At 35.6% G+C, this 20,300-nt stretch overlaps 1 protein-coding gene across 3 annotated transcripts in view; it reads left to right on the forward strand.

Annotated features, from left to right (window-relative positions):
• The window catches only part of LOC123578451 (cadherin-10), a 210,674-nt gene that overhangs the window by 52,548 nt on the left and 137,826 nt on the right, over positions 1–20,300 (forward strand). The window contains exon 1 of one of the 3 annotated variants that reach the window (XM_045441334.1): positions 11,089–11,144. The exons of the other annotated variants lie outside the window; for them this stretch is intronic. The gene's annotated coding sequence lies outside the window, so the exon portion shown is untranslated. Of the gene's footprint in view, positions 1–11,088; positions 11,145–20,300 lie in introns of those variants that run through there. 3 annotated transcript variants of the gene reach the window in all.

The raw sequence follows: 20,300 nt of genomic DNA on the forward strand, positions 1-20,300 counted from the left end.
ACTTATATCAGACAAACTAGACTTTAAATTAAAGGCTGAAACAAGAGATGAAGAAGGGCATTATAAAATAATTACAGTGTCTATCCATCAGGAAGAGCTAACAGTTATAAATGTCTATGCACTGAATATGGGAGCCCCCAAATATATAAAACAATTACTCACAAACATAAGCAACCTTATTGACAAGAATGTGGTAATTGCGGGGGATTTTAATACCCCACTTACAACAATGGGTAGATCATCTAGACACAGGATCAAGAAAGAAACAAGGGCCCTGAATGATACATTGGTTCAGATGGACTTGACAGATATATTTAGAACTCTGCATCCCAAAGCAACAGAATATACCTTCTTCTCGAGTGCACATGGAACATTCTTCAAGATAGATCACTTACTGGGTCACAAAACTGCCCTTCATAAGTATACAAGAATTGAGATTATACCATGGACACTTTCAGACCACAATGCTATGAAACTTGAAATCAACCACAGGAAAAAGTCTGGAAAACCTCCAAAAGCATGGAGGTTAAAGAACACCCTACTAAAGAATGAATGGGTCAACCAGGCAATTAGAGAAGAGATTTTAAAAATATATGGAAACAAATGAAAGTGAAAAGACAACAATCCAAACGCTTTGGGATGTAGCAAAGGCAGCCCTGAGAGGAAAATACATTGCAATCCAGGCATATCTCAAGAAATAAGCAAAATCCCAAATACAAAATCTAACAGCACACCTAAAGGAAATAGAAGCAGAACAGCAAAGACACCCCAAACCCAGCAGAAGAAGAGAAATCATAAAGATCAGAGCAGAAATAAACAATATAGAATCTAAAAAAATTGTAGAGCAGATCAATGAAACCAAAAGTTGGTATTTTGAAAAACAGAATTGATAAAAGTCTAGCCAGGCTTCTCAAAAAGAAAGGGGAGATGACCCAAATAGGTAAAATCATGAATGAAAAAGGAATTATTGCAACCAATTCCTCAGAAGTACAAGCAATTATCAGGGAATACTATGAAAAACTATATGCCAACAAACTGGACAACCTGGAAGAAATGGACAAATTCCGAGGCACCCACACACTTCCAAAACTCAAACAGGAAGAAACAGAAAACTTGAACAGACCCCATAACCAGCAAAGAAATTAAATCAGTTATCAAAAATCTCGCAACAAATAAGAGTCCAAGACCAGATGGCTTCCCTGGGGAATTCTACCAGACATTTAAAGCAGAGATAATACCTATCCTTCTCAAGATGTTCCAAAAAATAAAAAGGGAAGGAAAACTTCCAGACTCATTCTATGAAGCCAGCATTACTTTGATTCCTAAACCAGACAGAGACCCAGCAAAAAAAGAGAACTATAGGCCAATGTCCCTGATGAATATGGAAGCAAAAATTCTCAATAAGATACTAGCAAATCGAATTCAACAGCATATAAAAAGAATTATTCACCATGATCAAGTGGGATTCATTCCTGGGATGCAGGGCTGGTTCAACATTTGCAAGTCAATCAATGTGATACATCATATTAAAAAAATAGAAGATAAGAACCATATGATTTTGTCAATCAATGCAGAAAAAAACATTTGACAAAATTCAGCATCCTTTCTTAATAAAAACCCTCGAGAAATTCGGGATAGAATGAACATACTTAAACATTATAAAAGCCATTTATGAAAAGCCCACAGCTAATATCATCCTCAATGGGGAAAAACTGAGAGCTTTCCCCCTGAGATCAGGAACCCGACAGTGATGTCCACTCTCACTGCTGTTGTTCAACATAGTTTTGCAAGTGCTAGCATCAGCAATCAGACAACAAAAGGAAATCAAAGGCATCAAAATTGGCAAAGATGAAGTTAAGCTTTCACTTTTTGCAGATGACATGATATTATACATGGAAAACCTGTAGACTCCACGAAAACTCTACTAGAACTGATACATAAATTCAGCAAAGTCACAGGATACAAGATTAATGTACAGAAATCAGTTGCATTCTTAGACACTAATAATAAAGCAACAGAAAGACAAATAAAGAAACTGATCCCATTCACAATTACACCAAGAATCATAAAATTCTTAGGAATAAACCTAACCAAAGATGTAAGAAATCAGTATGCTGAAAACTATAGAAAGCTTATGAAGGAAATTGAAGAAGATACAAAGAAATGGAAAAACATTCCGTGCTCATGGATTGGAAGAATAAATATTGTGAAAATGTCAATACTACCCAAAGCTATCTACACATTCAATGCAATCCCAATCAAAATTGCACCAGCATTCTTCTCGAAAGTAGAACAAGCAATCCTAAAATTCATATGGAACCACAAAAGGCCCCGGATAGCCAAAGTAATTTTGAAGAAGAAGACCAAAGCAGGAGGCATCACAGTCCCAGACTTTAGCCTCTACTACAAAGCTGTAATCATCAAGACAGCATGGTATTGACACAAAAACAGACACATAGACCAATGGAATAGAATAGAGACTCCAGAATTGGACCCACAAAAGTATGGCCAACTCATCTTTGACAAAGCAGGAAAGAATAGACAATGGAAAAAAGACAGTCTCTTTAACAAATGGTCCTGGGAGAACTGGACAGCGACATGCAGAAGAATGAAACTAGACCACTTTCTTACACCATTCACAGAGATAAACTCAAAATGGATGAAGGACCTGAATGTGAGACAGGAAGCCATCAAAAACCTAGAGAGGAAAGCAGGATAAAAATCTCTACCCTCAGCCACAGCAACTTCTTACTCAACACATCTCCAAGGGCAAAGGAAATTAAAGCAAAAATGAACTATTTGGACCTCATCAAGATAAAAAGCTTCTGCACTGCAAAGGAAACAATCAACAAAACTAAAAGGAATGGGAAAAGATATTTGCAAATGACATATTGGACCAAGGGCTAATATCCAAAATCTATAAAGAACTCACCAAACTCCACACCCGAAAAACAAATAATCCAGTGAAGAAATGGTCAGAAAACATGAATAGAAACTTCTCTAAAGAAGACATCCAGATGGCCACAGGCACATGAAAAGATGCTCAACGTCACTCCTCATCAGGGAAATACAAATCAAAACCATACTCAGATACGACCTCATGCCAGTCAGAGTGGCTAAAATGAACAAATCAGTAGACTATAGAGCTGGTGAGGATGTGGAGTAACAGGAACCCTCTTGCACTGTTGGTGGGAATGCAAACTGGTGCAGCCTCTCTGGAAAACAGTGTGGAGGTTCCTCAAAAAATTAAAAATACATCTATCCTATGACCCAGTAATAGCTGCTAGGAATTTACCCAAGGGATACAGGAGTGCTGATGCATAGGGGCTCTTGTACCCCAATATTTATAGCAGCACTTTCAACAATAGTCAAATTATGGAAAGAGCCTAAATGTCCATCAACTGATGTATGGATAAAGAAATTGTGGGGGCGCCTGGGTGGCGCAGTCGGTTAAGCGTCCGACTTCAGCCAGGTCACGATCTCGCGGTCAGTGAGTTCGAGCCCCGCATCAGGCTCTGGGCTGATGGCTCGGAGCCTGGAGCCTGTTTCCGATTCTGTGTCTCCCTCTCTCTCTGCCCCTCCCCCGTTCATGCTCTGTCTCTCTCTGTCCCAAAAATAAATAAACGTTGAAAAAAAAAAAAATTTAAAAAAAAAAAAAAAAAAAAAAAGAAATTGTGGTTTATATACACAATGGAATACTACGTGGCAATGAGAAAGAATGAAATACTGCCTTTTGTAGCAACGTGGATGGAACTGGAGAGTGTTATGCTAAGTGAAATAAGTCTTACAGAGAAAGAAAGATACCATATGTTTTCACTCTTATGTGGATCCTGAGAAACTTAACAGAAGACCATGGGGGAGGGGAAGGAGGAAAAAAAAAAAGTTAGAGATGGGGGGGGGAGCCAAAGCATAAGAGACTGTTAAAAACTGAGAACAAACTGAGGGTTGATGGGGGGTGGGAGGGACGGGAGGGTGGGTGACGGGCTTTGAGGAGGGCACCTGCTGGGATGAGCACTGGGTGTTGTATGGAAACCAATTAGACAATAAATTTCATATTAAAAAATAAATAACGTGGCTATAATATGCAGCATTACCATCTGCAAAGTATAGAAGTTTGATTTACTTTGTATCCTTGCCAGCACCTGTTAATGTCTTTTGACACTTTATTTTAGCTATTTAATGTAGTGTAGTGGTCAGCATTGTGGTTTTAGTTTTCACATTTTTATTAATGGTGACTGATGTTGAACATCTCTTTATGTGATTATTTGGCATATGTATGCCGTTGTAATTGTGGAGCCTGTGCCCATTTTTAAGTGAGTTAATTATTGACTTTGGTATTTTTTAATGCATTATGGAAAACGTTTTATCACATATGTGTTTGCAATTATTTTCCCCAAGTTTATGAATTTTCTTTTCATTTTATTATGTTTCTTATAAAAGACATAATATATTTAATAAAATATATCATTATCTATATTAAATATATAGTTATTACATATATGTTTCTTTTGTCTCCATCATTTAAGAAGAATTCTTCTTTTAGTTGTCTCTTTAAAAAAGCTTAATTGATTTGACATGTTTTTCCTTACTGAAATTGATATGTTATGCTTTAAATTTCCCTTTAAGCACTTTATTAGCGGCATCCTACAAATTTTGAAATATACTGGCTTTTAAATTTTATTAAGTTTATTTTTTATTTTTTTTTCAACGTTTATTTATTTTTGGGACAGAGAGAGACAGAGCATGAACGGGGGAGGGGCAGAGAGAGAGGGAGACACAGAATCGGAAACAGGCTCCAGGCTCCGAGCCATCAGCCCAGAGCCCGACACGGGGCTCGAACTCACGGACCGCGAGATCGTGACCTGGCTGAAGTCGGACGCTTAACCGACTGCGCCACCCAGGCGCCCCTAAATTTTATTAAGTTTAAAATCAACACAAGAACAAACAACAGATGTTGGCAAGGGTGTGGAGAAAGGGGACCCCTCTTTCACTGTTGGTAGGAATGCAAACTGGTGCTGCCACTCTGGAAAAGAGTATGTAGGTTTTTAAAAGGTTAAAAAAAGTACTACCCTATGACCCAGCAATGCACCACTAGATAGTTAACCAAGATTACAAAAGTACTAATTCAAGAGGATACAAGTACCCTGGTGTTTGTAGTAACAGTATCAACAACGCCCAAATTACGGAAATAGCTCAAGTGTGCATAGGCTGATAAATGGATTAGAAAGTGCTATGAAAAAGAATGAAGTCTTGCCATTCATGATGATATGGATGGAAGTAGAGAGTATCACGCTAAGCAAAATAAGTCAGTCAGAAAAAGACAAATACTATATGATTTCACTCATAAATGGAATTTAAGAAACAAAAAAAGCAAAGGGGAAACAAAAAAAAGAGGGGCAAACCAAGAAACAGGTTCTTAACTATAGAGAACAAACTGATGGTTACTAGAGAGGAGATAGGTGGGAGGATGGGTGAAATGGGTGATGGGGAGTAAGGAGTGCATTTGTGATGAGCCCTGGGTGTTATATGGAATGTTGAATCACTAGAATGTACAGCTGAAACTAGTATTACACAGTATGTTAACTAACTGGAATTTAAATAAAAATTTAAAGTAAAATAAACTAAAATAAAAAATCTAATCTAATCCAATCTAATCTAATCTATTCTACTCTATTATGGTACTTCTTCTGTGACCCAGGTCTAACAGTTTTTTAAATTTTTAAATATTTATGGATAGTCAGGTTTTTCTCTCTCATTACTCATTTAAATCTGTTATAGTTAGAGAAATATGGTATAATTTGTCTTCTTAAATATACTATGACTCATGTTACTGCCCAGAATGTGGCCTTCTCACTGCATCTTATATGTGTATTTGAAAAGAAAGTATTTGATGATATTATTGGGAGGAATGTTAAAGTTCCCTGTTGTAATTGTGTAATTACTGATTTTTTTTTATAAATCAGTTTATAAATTTTTTCAGTTTATCAGTTTATAATTTTTTGCTTCATATATTTTGAAGTCTGTCTACACATTTATTATTGTTGCATTTTCTATGTGAATTGGCCCTTTTTCATTATATAGTTTCTTTTTCTCTGGTAATATTCCTTGTTCTGAAGTCTACGTTATCTGATGTTAATTTAGCCAGTCCATATTTTTTATAATTAGTGTTCTCATGGTAAATATTGTATATTATTTTACATTCAACCTCTCTATCTTACTATTCAAGATGAATTTATTTTATATCACATGTAGTCAGTTTGTACTTTGTTACCATTCTGGTACAGGGCAAGTGAAGATACTAGGCTTCGTAGTGTTTGGAAGTTTACTTATTTGATAATTAACTCTAAAAATATAATGAAATTTACTATAAGCTTACTATAGTTTTCATTATCAGTTTTATTCATGGTGATAAATCTACCTAATCAAACTAAAAATCAAAATTAAAACTTTGTTCTTTACATTTATAGACTTTATTTATACTGACTTTAGCAAATGAAATACTATGTAAAGTCTACCAAAGCTATTTTTTTAGTTCCCTGTATTGGTTTATTTCTTCCAATGGCACAATTTGTTTTCAATTGTGATTTTGCAATCACACTTTGCAGTTGCAAACTTAGAATGCACATTTGCACTACACAGCAGACATATACAATATTTGAGGGGATGGAATTGGAGAGGACCACTACGAGCTATATGATCTTAAATGATATTTTAGTTTTTGTGTATCTTGTCATATAGTTTTATCATCCTTTTCCCAATGCTGTGGAACTTTAAGATAAATTCAGTATTAGATGTATGAGTCCACTGCTGATATGTGTGTGCGTGTGTGTATATACCTGATGTAACTGATATCTCTACTTATGCACAGTGCTGTGCTTCCCACCACACTGTGTTCTCTGTTTGTATGGATATACCACAGATGTTTTATCTCTTCCCTTGTAGTTGTCCTACTCCTATTTTAAGAATGGAAACCAGCTAGGTTTTAGAGTTTTATCATCAAATGAAACTGCTATCATCCAAGCTAAGTTATGGAAGCGATCAATGTGTTGTGCTTAAGAAGGTGAATATAAATGTTTACAAAAAGAAATCAGGAGAAATGTTGAATGAATACAGGAGTCTTCCATTTTAAGAAATTAGGACTGGAGGCATATGCCTTCTTTGTGACCCTTTATTCTCATTCCATAACTGACTTACAAGAAAATAAAAGTGAGAAAACTCAATCTCCACTCAACTTCCTTTCTGTATGTCCCACTCACCTCCCCACCCCCAGGTATCTACGATTCTTTGTTGGTGGTGGTGGGAGGCAGGAAAATAAGTTAAAATGTCCTCAAATGGAAACGCAAGCTAGATAATCCTTTCTTTAACTCAGTCCATTAAAAACTATTCACACACAAGAATACAAACACACGCACAAATACACAAAGCAATAAAAACATGCCTTTTTCTAAGATGCAGAATGCATGTTTGGAGGAGTAATCAAAAAGTCAGGAAGTAACACCATGTAAAAAGAATCCCATGCAGAAAATCAGAAGGTGTCATGTACACAGGAAGGGGTTATATACAGAAGATATACCTAGTATCCAAGGGAGCTAGGAAATGCTGAACAGCATTCAGCTTGAAACAGTCGTTTGCAGTTAACTGAGGAGATGTCATTTTATAGATTATGTCTTAATGGTCCAGAATTTAGATGTACTACTTTGTTTCTGGCACTGATCTTAACTCACTTAATTCTTATTAAAATGAAGCATGCTTGTGATTCTCATAGTGATCGTGACTGAATATGGGTCAAGTGTATAATTGTTTCAGGGACCAGTGAATAATCTCCTTTATTATCTGAAAGCTTATGAATTTCATTGCCTTCAGTAAGCGTAGATTTTTGTTATATGACTTTTTTTTTTTTTTGGTATTACCTGAATTTAAGCACTAAATGATTCAGTAAAGCAGACTTATAAACTGTAATACTTTCTAATGGTTAAAAATAATTACAGATGTGTTTCTTCCATTGGTGTTTATACTACAAAAAAAAAAAAAAAGTCAGATATACATACATGAAAACCAAAACTTTTAAAAATAGGTGGTCATAGGGGCGCCTGGGTGGCTCAGTCGGTTAAGCGTCCTGCTTCGGCTCAGGTCATGATCTAGCGGTTCGTGAGTTCAAGCCCCGCGTCGGGCTCTGTGCTGACAGCTCAGAGCCTGGAGCCTGTTTCAGATTCTGTGTCTCCCTCTCTCTCTCTGACCCTCCCCCGTTCATGCTCTGTCTCTCTCTGTCTCAAAAATAAATAAACGTTAAAAAAAATTTAAAAAAAGTAGGTGGTCATAAAACTTATCATGTGAATGATTGAGAGCTGTATTTCAGTTGGAATTCCAAGAGGCATAGCAGGGAATTGAATGGTAGTGATGAGGCCAGGAACAGGGTGTAAAGCTAGAGTAGGGGACAGAAATGACTAAATGTAGCCATACCTTTCAAGAAAAATTGTTAATTATTTTTATTAACTATTTTGCCATCAATTCCAACTTTCCTCCTAAAGACATAATTCTTTAAAAAGAAGGATTGCTGCTGAACCTTTGTTCTCAAAGGGACTTGAATAGCGACTTTATACTTAAAATTCAACATGACAATCATACGTTTTAAGTCCAAAGCAATCTGTGGACATTACATGTCCAAACACATTTTTGCTGGCATTTTTAATAAATATTCTGTATCCGGAATGTATATATGTCCACATACTTTTGTGGTCTGTAATTCAGAACACTTCCGTGGTGTCAGATCTCCCCACTCCAGTGAGTTCATCTTTTCTGTGCTCAGCAAACTGGAAGCTAGCCAGGATGTCTTCTCGATAACAGTATTTCAGTGTAAGTTTTAATCATGATAACATCTATTCATTATTAAATTATGCAAGACATTTCAGAACGGTGCAAGGGAAATCGGATGACCTGAGTTGTATTTCTGGTTATGACACAAACTACTGGAGACTGAGCACATCATATACCATTACTCTTGAAACTGTTTCCATCTCTGTCAGATTAAATTAAGGGAGAAAAAATTTATTTCTGAAACTCAGTTCAAAAGTACTTGATACTGGGTGACTTAGTCGATTAACTATCTGACTCTTTTTTTGTTTGGGGGGGTGCACAACTAGGGGAGGGGCAGCGAGGGGAACAGAGGATCTGAAGGCTATGTGCCGAAAGGCTGACAGTAAGGAGCTGATGTGGGGCTCAGACTCATGAACCATGAGATCATGACCTGAGCCAAAGTCTGACGCTCAACCAACTGAGCCACTCAGGTACCCCAAGTGTCTGATTCTTGATTTCAGTTCAGGGCTCATCTTGTGGCTCATGGGTTTAAGCCCCATGCCGGGCTCTGTGCTGACAGTAATACTATTTTTTTTTTAAGTTTATTTATTTTTTTTTGAGAGAGAACATGCATGAGCAGAGGAGGGGCAGAGAGAGGGAGAGACAGAATCCCAAGAAGGCCCTGCACTGTCATCACGGAGCCGGACATGGGGCTCTAACCCATATGTTTGTGCTAAGGCCAGGTGTAATTTCTCCCTTAGGCACAGTAGGCCCAGAGCTTAGGGTCCCCCTTACTTTGGGGGGGGGCGACCAAAACATGGTGTTTTTATTTCTTTTAAAATCAGAGCCAAAAAGTAAACTTTTATATCAAAGACAATTCTTTAATATGTAATATTAATATATGTGTCCTTATATGAATGCCATTGTAAAATATGTTTGCTGTTATGTTTTATCGAGGAAAAAGTCCTCAAGGGGCCCATGGAAGTCATAAGACCAACCTGGCTAAGATAGAGAAGGCTGTGGCTGAAGAATTAGATGGCTTGGACTCTGCATTATAACAGGCCTGGACCTAAGTTTAGGTTTGAGCTTAGACATCTTAAGAAATTAGGTCATACAATCAAAATGAAATGATTCCATTTTATCATGCTCGTTTTTTTGTACATGAGCTTTGTACAGTCGTTTCCCTGTTTGTGACCCATTGCATATTCATGATCCGTCATTCCAATTCATGGAAAACAATTCCATCCCACTATGTGGCCAGAACTCAGTTTAACCACTGCATATGCTTGCATAAAATATGCACAAGTGTTCACAAGATGACACTCTGTCTCCTCTTCCCTGTGTGTCATCTACGATAGGATTTCCTGCAAAAAGATTTCTCAGAGCTTCCATGTTTGCATTCGGGGCTCTTTTCACCCATCAACACTGTTAATTCTTAGTGAGAATCGTTTCAGCTTTGTTCACATTTGACAGCCTCCACCCAGTAGAATGTATGGCACACAGACAGTGCTCCATGAACGTTGCTGAGAGAACAATCCTGAGCCTCAGTGACTGCATCGACGCAGTGAAAATTCTAAACACAGTCCATTGAAATGTGTGGGTAAAAAATACATCCACAAGCAAATATTGGTACACCTAGTGCATTGGGATGCTTATTATAATATAGCTTAATATTTTAAGTATCTACAAAACTCACACTATGTCTTAGAGTGCATACTTAAGCATCGATACCTTTAAGACTTAAAAACATGAATAAATATTAGAAAATAAAGAAATAAACCTTTTATTGTCTTTTTAGTTCAGTTTGAAATATATGATGAAAGTACTATTTAACATTGAGCCAAGCATTATGAAAATAGAAAATAAATTACAATCTAGTCCCTTTCTGCCCCCAAGAAAATGAAATTTAACGCAACACTATTCCAATTTTATATTTCAGCTACAGATGCATAATTTAGGAGTTAATCCTTTTTTATGTAATGGGCCTCCATAATAGAGATAAGATAGGCTATCTACAAATGGGCTTTTTTAGTATTGTGCAAATATTGAAGCATAATTAGAATTAAAAGTTAGTGCTGATAAAAGTGTCTGCTTCTTTTATTTAAGCCTGACCATCTCATAAATGCATGCCAAAAAGATCTGTCTAATGATGACTGTGCTAATCCACATGTAATCCACTATATTTATAAATTAAGTATATCTTTATGACCGATAATATATTTCCACGTTTATACCTTTGAATAATTTTACAAATTAATGTCATGTCTCTTTGCACTTTTAGGTTTACCGGCAAGAACACAGATTGCTGTATAGTAAATCCCGATTTAGTGCATATACTACACATTCACATAGTAGGACACTCTGAAGTGTGTTGTGATTATTTGCATGCTCTTTATTCATACATGCACAGGTCTTCACATAAGTAACTTTGAAAAGAAATGATCTTTAAGGGGTTTTTCCTTCTAGCTATAGAAGTTTTTCCTTGATGTTCTTCCAAGAATGCATTAAATGAGGAATGACACCCTACCTTGGTAAGGAATTCCTAATAAAATTCTCGAGCTCTTTCTCCCCATCTCTTCATTCATTGCTTTTCAGAAGCAGTTTAAGCCCTGGATCAAAGAAAATTGGGTACCAGATGGGTTTTATCCTAACATCTTTAAGTTACCTTGAGAGCATTCTTGCTACCAATTTCCACACAGTGAAATAAATCCTAGCTACAGTAGAATGAGACTTCCAGGAAGCAGCAGGTGTAATGTCACAGCTGTATTAGCACTGCTAACTTGATCGAGGATCACGTTACATCTGGGACTGTCACAGTCGCTACTGAAGTTACAAAGGCTGCTGAGAGTGAAGCAAAAACTCTTGGGTGCTATTCTTTAGCTTATTAGTGGGAATCTTAGAGAAAATGGCCACACTAACTTATGTGTCTCACTCACCAATGCTTCTCTTTACTCCTGCCACATGCTTTATTGACCCACTGCACCCAGTTTTTGTGTGCTTTGTCTGTTTTTGCTAATTATCATGTTAAAATGTTAGCATGTGGCTTAGCTGGAGAAGTATATTACTGGTTTGCGTGCAGGTCACATTCTGGGGGAATAAAATTAATTTCAAAGGGCTTTGCTTAGAGGGAAATTTTAATCTGAGAAGAATAACAAGGATCAGAGCTTCCTGGAATTCTGTCTGCATTTGTAACATTCCTAGCAATGTTTGATAACTGATCTGATACTTTGTGTTACATATTTCATTTAAAAATCATATATTGATTTCCTATTTGACTGATGTTTTATGTGAGTTCTGTGATGTTGTATATAAACAGGATATGAGCATAAAACGGTACAAATGGTCATTGATGCCATGTTGTACATTTTAGAAAAATAAATCGTTTCCTTCTCATTGAAATATTTTAGAATAATAATATTCAATTCCAAAAGTATTTATTGAATATTTTGTGCAATCCATTTATGTGTAACTTTTGATTCAAGACATAAAACCATGCTTTAAACCTACAATCTAAACAGAGATACATATGCAAACACATACTTAAAATAGAGTGATAAATGTTCAATTTAGAATGATATATTTCCTATGACATTAGAGCACAGTAGGTAATGTGTAATGAATGCTTGGAAAATAGGATTAAGCATATGGACTCATATTATTTGAGTCCTAAGTGTAGGGCTTTGATTCAGTTATTTCACATAGTGCTTTTTACTAGATGCATAAAATGGTATCAGATGCATAAAAAGGAAGTATTTAGTATGCGCTGGCTCACTTAAATTGTATAAACATACCTGAAAAATGTTCTTTTCTTTCTCAATGTTGAAATTTCATTAGGCTGTATTGGTGCTATAAACCTCTAAAAGGATTAAAATTATTCATCCATAGAGCCTTGGATTGGGTCTTAATAATCTTCAGGGTTTTCTATTGTTATAAATGGTAAAATTAAAGAAAATTTAGGAAAATGGTACATTAAAATCTTAACATAATCAGCTGACTGAAGAATGACTAATTCTTTTTATTAGCCAAGGATGGATTACAGCTTAATGGATCATCTGTGATGTGTAGAGACCTAATTAATTATTGAGATGAGTCAAAATGTCTATTATATTTTGTGATCTGCCATTCCTTGCTTACATATATAAATAAAGTTGATATGTTTTAGAGAAAAATGGTTTTGATAAATATTTTAGAAGAATAATGAAAACTCTGTGATTGTAAAAATGAAATGAAATCCAAACATTTGAAAACGTAAATCTAAAGGAAAACAGAGTTTGTAGCGTGATCAGAATAATTGCTGTAGTTTACTGACTTTAATCAAACAGATCTTTCAGATTAAAAAAAAATTCTGGAATAAACTTGATTATTTGGAAATAATCATTATCTTCCCGCAATAATCACCTTATATTTTATTTTCCTGAAAGTGTAACAGGACACATACCTGAGCTGTGAGTCATTAAACAGGGGAAAGTCATAAACACATTCTGAAGATGACTTAGGTTTAGAGAGTCCTTCGATTTTTCTATTCAAAGTGTGTAGGCCAGCCTCATTGGCCTTACAGGGGAGCTTGTTAGAAGTGCGGAGTATTGTGCCCCCCCCAAACCCACTAAATGAGAACACTGACTTCTAACAGGAGCCCCAGGAGATGTAAATGTACATTAAGGTCTGCAAAGCACTGGTCTAAAGGAATTACGGGAATGCAGAATGAATGCTCAGCGATGGTTCAATGATTCTTGTGATACTCATGTGAAATTATTTTTGAGATTAAAATACGTTACTGGGGTTTTGAAAGGGCTTCTTGAAAATAAATTTATTGGGGCGCCTGGGTGGCGCAGTCGGTTAAGCGTCCGACTTCAGCCAGGTCACGATCTCGCGGTCCGTGAGTTCGAGCCCTGCGTAGGGCTCTGGGCTGATGGCTCAGAGCCTGGAGCCTGTTTCCGATTCTGTGTCTCCCTCTCTCTCTGCCCCTCCCCCGTTCATGCTCTGTTTCTCTCTGTCCCAAAAATAAATAAACGTTGAAAAAAAAATTAAAAAAAAAAAAGAAAATAAATTTATTAACTGGAAATAAAATTATATAATTTCATTAATTTTTAGCATTTTCATGGCAAGAAATAGTTTAACTTTGGTCTCAGCCCATTTGATTCCTTCTAATTATAGTTCCGTTTACAAGTATAGCTCCTTTAAATGATATTTTCATATTCTAAACTTTAGCCTTTATTTTTCACCAGAAATAACCCAACCGATTCAGAAAGACTTTTTTAAAACATATTTTTTACTTAATTCAAGAAATGTTGGAGTGCCTAGTTGGGCTCAATTGGTTAAGCATCTGACTTGATTTCAGCTCAGGTCATGATCTCATGGTTTTGGGGATCAGGCATCATGTCTCTCTCTCTCTCCCTCACTATCTGCCCCTCCCCCACTTGTATGTGAGTGCGCTCTCTCTCTCTCTCTCTCTCTCTCTCTCTCAAAAATGCATAAATAAACTTAAAAAAAAAAAGAAATGTTTACTTACACACCTATATATACACAGTAACAATTCACTAGTGAGGGAAATTCAATAAAGTATAAATACCTAGACAAGATTCGGAATTATGTATTAGGGAGTAGTTTATGTACATAAAAAGTTACATATCAGGCTTGAAACTAAATAACCAATCAGAAATAATGTAAAAAATATATATTTTTTTAAATATCACTTGGTTCCATGTTATTATCCTGGTAGCTAGATATATTTAAAATTTTTAATTGATTTGGGTCAGGGTGAAGTGGTTTTTGGAAAATTAATTTAGCTAATACCCCGCAGGATATATTTTAAGTAAAAAAAAATGAAGGTTAAGAAAACCTGTTAGTGTACCTTTTTTGCATGAAATGATAACATAAAATAGTGTGTTGGTTCGCTTGCTCTCTGCCTCTCTCAAAAAATAAAAAAATAAAAAATAAAAAAAAAAAGTAAGGGTTCCTGGGTGGCTGAGTTGGTTAAAAGTCAACTCTTAATTTCGACCTAGGACTTGGGTCATGATCTCAGGGTTGTGAGCCCCAGCCCTACATCAGGCTCCCTGCTGAGTGTGGAAAACTGCTTAAGATTCCTTCTGTCCCTCTTCCCCTCCTCTGCTCACTTTCACTCTTTCTCTTTCTCTCTCATAAAAAATAAATAAATAAGTAAGTAAGAAAGTAAGTAAAATAGTGTGTTGTCACATACAATAGGAAGAAAAAAAAAAAAGATGACCCCTATGAAGAAGAAAACAAAAACAAGGGTATATATTGACAGACTATGTTGGAGATGGGCTTGAATTAATGGAAGTGTCAAAGATGTTCCACATTTTGAGTTTAGTGAAAGAATATTTATTTGTGGTATTTATAATGAAAGAGCAATATGTTGAAAAGTCTAAAACTGGGTTTCTAGCTGCATAGACCATACCCAGGAAGAATTTACATGGGACAAATTAACTGTTGGTTTGTTTCATACAATTCCCTATTTTTATTTTATGTGTGTGTTTATGAATTGTTTATTTTTTTGCAGAATTTTTAGGTTTCCAAGAAATTTAAGAGGAAGGAACAGAGATTTCTAATATATCCACTGCCCCCCCCCCCCCATACATAGCCTCTCCCATTAACATTGCTTACCAGAATGGTGTATTTTCTTACCAAGGAATAACCTATATTGATGCATCACAATTGCTCAAAGTCCATAGTTTACCTTATGGTTCACACTTGGTGTTATACATTCTATGGGTTTAGACAAATATATAAGGATGGATGTGTAAGGTTTTGGAGGATTCTACTGGTATATCTTCTTGATCAAAGACTCTTTTCTCAGCCATGTCCAGTCTACTAATGAGCCTAATCATTTATGTGACAGTGTTCTTTATTTCTTGCATTTCTTTTTAGCTCTTTCTTAGGATTTCATCTCTTTACTTACATTGCCCATCTGTTGTTAATTATGCTGTCTACCTGATTCATCAGAACACTTAATATATTGACCACAGTTACTTTACCAAGTCTGATCATTCCAACATTCCTGCCATGTCTGATTCTGATGCTTGCTGAGTCTCTCCAGTTTTTTTTTTTTTTTTTTGCCTTTTGGTATCCGTTGTAATTTTTTTCTTGATAGCTGGTTATATTGTACTGGAAATGGAACTGCTGGAAATGGTCCTGTAGTAATGGGATGTTTAAGTGTGGGGCGGGGGGAAGCGTTCTATAGCCTCTGATTAGTAACTGTCTTTTAGTGAGCCTATCCCCCTATACTGTGAACTTCACAAGCATTCCTCATTTTTTTTTTTCCTTCTGTAGGAGAAACCTGAAGGCTATATGGGATTGAATTCTGTATTTCCCTTCCCTCAGGTCAGTTAGGCTTTGATAATACTCCAAGTTAGGCTCTGGTTAACTAGTTTCCCTGAGGGCAGACCTTGTTAGGAACACAGTGTTCTGAGGCATTTCAAAATATTTCCTTCCCTGTTGAAAGCATATGGGGATTTTTATGACATTTTACTGTAGGAAACTGGTGAGTCCCCCACAGGTAAATCTCCAAGTATTGAGGAGCACCTCCCCAAACAGCATGGCTGGTTCTCCTGGAGTTTTTAATTTTGAGAGTTGTGTGCACTAAGCCTCCATTAATTTGTCAATTATAGTTCAGTTTTCCTCTACCATTACTGGTTCTAAGATGGTTTCTGCTCCTGAGTCTCTGCTGGTAAGTCTTGTTTCCTTCTATTCACATGTCTCTCTCTCCAATCTTGGGAGCAGTAGTTTGCCCAGAGTCCTTCTGTCTCTTATGGATCCAAGAAGAATTGCTGGTTTTTTAATCTGTTCAAGTTTGTGTTGTGTTAGCTTGGAGTGGTAATTTCAAGCTCCTTACATGTGAAACCAAAAATATATCATTCTTTTTTATTGTTTAGTAACATTGCATTGTACAGATATACTCTAATTTGTGTATCCATTCACCTGTAACATTTGGCTTGTTTCCAGGTTTTTTCTCTTATCCATAAACTTCTGTAAACATTCATATACAATGTTTAAATGAGCATATACTTTCATTCCTCTTTTATAAATACCTGGGAGCAGAAGACTGGATTATATTGCAGATGTACTTTTACTGTTTTAAGCATCTACCAATCCTATTGCTACTGTAACAACTTACCACAAACCAAGTGACTTAGGACAACATAGATTTATGTTGTTGCATATCTAGAAGTCAAAGTCTAAAATCAAGGTGTCGAGGGGCCGTGTTCCATCTGGAAGCCACAGGGGAGAATCCACTGCTTTCCTTTTATAGTTTCTAAGCTTCCTGCGTGCTGGCTGCTGCCCTCTTGCTCAGGGCACTCAGACCCCTTGCTTCTGTGATCTTATCTCTTACTATTGACTCTGATCCTCCTGCCTTCTTCCTACAAGGATCCTTATGATTACAATGATCCCACTTGAATAATCCAAAATACTCTCTTGAAATCTCTACAATCGTTCAATTAATAACATCTGCAAAGTCCCTTTTACATATTTACAGATTCCACAGGTACCAGGGATTAGAATGTGAATGTCTTTGAGGTGTCATTATTTCAGTCTACCACATTATCTTCCAAGGAGATTATATAACTTTACATTCCCATTAATAGTGTAGAATTGTTCTAGTTCCTCCACATTCTCACTAACACTTGGTAATAGTCACTTTATTTATTTATTTATTTATTTATTTATTTATTTATTGAGAGAGTGTGTGAGCAAGCAGGGGAGGGGCAGTGGGAGAAAAAGAGAAAAAAGAGAGAGAGAATCTTAAGCAGCGCTGAGATTCCACCTTAAGACATGAGATCATAACCTGAGCTGAAATCAAGAGTTGGACACTTAACCGAATAAGCCACCTACGTACCCCAATAGTTGGTCATTTTAATTTGCATTTCTCAGATAACGAACAACGTTGGATACCTTTTCATGTACATTTTTGCTTTCTATAGGTAAAAATGTTGGTTCAAATACTTTCCCCATTTTTTATTGGACTTTATGCTTTTTGATTTTTGGATTTTGAGCATTCTTTGTATATTCTAGATATGTCTATAACCAAATGTAATATGTTATTATATATTGTTGGCTTGTCTTTTTAAAAATATATTTAAACATATTTTAATGATTTAAAATCATTATTAAATAATGTATTTAACAGTGTTCAAGCTCATCAAGTTGTATAAATTCAACATGAACAGATTTTTGTATCTCAATCATATCTCAATAAAGTGGTTTAGAAATAAAAATAACAACAAAATATGAAAATATTAGGGTAATATTTGATAAAAAGTAAGCAAGATCTGTACACTGAAATCTCTAAAACATTACTGAGATGAACTCATTGATGTAGAGATATATAGGGTTTTTAGGTCAGAAGAGTCAATGTTGCTGTGATGGCCATTTTCCCCAAATTTATCTAAAGATTCAATGCAATCCCAGTCAAATCCTCACAGGCTTTTATATAGAAATTTCAAGGTAATTATAAAATTTAAATATAAAATGCAAATGTAGACATATATAGACACACATATGTAGACGCACTGATTTTTGACAAAAGCACAGAGGCAATACAGAGGAGAAAGAATGGACTTTTCAACAAATGGAGCTTGGGAAAGTAGATATTCATATGCAAAACAAAGAACTTCAATTCATATCTCACACTATATACAAAACTTGATTCAAGTTGGATCATAGACCTAAGTGTTAGAACTAAGACAATAAACCTTTGAAAAGAAGACATGAGATGAATCTTCTTGATCTTAAGTTAGGCATAGATTTTAAGTTTATTTATTTATTTGAGAGAAAGAGAGAGAAAGAGAATGAGAGAAAGCACAAGCAGGGGAGGGACAGATGAAATATTGAACTAAGTTGAGATCAAGAGTCAGATGCTTAGCTGACTGAGCCACCCAGGTGTCCCCAAAGATTTTTAGATGTGGGACCAAAAGCCCAATTGAATAAAGTAAAAAAAATCATAAATCAAAATAATAAAAATTTAAAACTTTTGGGACCACCTGGGTGGTTAAGCGTCAGACGTCAGCTCAGGTCATGATTTGTGGTCTGTGAGTTTGAGCCCCACATCAGGCTCTGTGCTGACAGCTCAGAGCCTGGAGGCTGCTTGGGATTCTGTGTGTCCCTCTCTGCCCCTCCCCTGCTTGCTCTCTGACTCTTTCTCTCAAAAATAAATTAAAAAATCATTTAAAAAGTTTAAAACTTTTGCTTTTAAAAATTTTATTTAATCTTGTCATCATTTGAAATGGTTTATCAAATATTTAATTCATGTAAAATATATTTTAAACATATAGGAAGCCAGAAAAATGATGAAAAAAAAATTCCGTGCGTATGTAGAGCTCCAGTTATTTACTAGCAGTTTTCACAGTTATCATCTCCACCTACTTATTCCCCAAAATATTGATGCTTAAACTTTTAAAATTATAGATAGTTATAATTGCATTGAAAATGATCGCCAATATATCTTATAGTTGCTGGAATATATTTTTAAATTGAAAAAAAGAGATGAAATGAGAATGTTGCTTCAATAAGTATTAAAGCTTTCACAGAAAGTAGATACAGTAAATTATACACACTGTCCTCTAATTTTTAGGAACAGTGAAAGTTTCTGGAAATATTATCTATCATGCCCTGTTACATAAAAAGACAAACATTGGTTTGGTAAATGTTCCTATTACTTAGAACCCAATCAATTTAAGTTTCTGTAATGTCAGTGCTTTGTAAGGTAAAATCATTTTATGTATCAGATAATTTCTATACTCCAAGTATAGCAATACATGATTTTTTAATACAGTTTACATCTGTCATTTTGAATGCTTCACATGCTGTAGAGAACTCCACTGTCATTTAATACACTCAAGGGAATACTGCTTCCCCATTAATCTTATTTGTAAAACATGTTTGCATTAACTTTTAAATCTTCTTAATAAAAGAAAACCGAAAAGAATAAGCAGATTGCTAACAGATTATTGTGGATGAAAGCATAAATGTCAGTGTCAATGCTGGAGGACTTAGAATGCTTGCCATATTAGAGAAAAGGAACTCAATCCTTCGGTACCAAAACTACCTTTTTATAAGAAATGTTTTATCCTATTCTGAAATAAAATCCTTACCTAACAGGAAACAAACAAAGAACAATCTATAGAGAAGATTTTAAAATAAAAACAAGATTGTGAGGATTAACAATAATATAAACAAAGAATAAAATAAAGTAATTATGATTTCAAAAATGTATTTCCATACATAAGTGTTGGAGCATAACTACATAGAAAAAGGAATGGTACTCAGATTTTTTAATCAACTTACAATATATTCATTTATCCAATTAAAATGTTTATTGATCATCTGCTGTAAGAGTCTGTTATACAGTAGCAAAACAACCCATGGGATTACAGCAGGGAGACAGAATGCATCCCAAATAAAATAAAGCGCTTATAGTATATGGGTATATATGGAATGTTAGGGGAGGATTCAAGAAAGACCTGAAGGAGGCAAGAAGTCTAACCAAGTGGACC

Source organism: Leopardus geoffroyi, chromosome A1 (assembly GCF_018350155.1).
Source record: "Leopardus geoffroyi isolate Oge1 chromosome A1, O.geoffroyi_Oge1_pat1.0, whole genome shotgun sequence".
NCBI lineage: Eukaryota > Metazoa > Chordata > Mammalia > Carnivora > Felidae > Leopardus > Leopardus geoffroyi.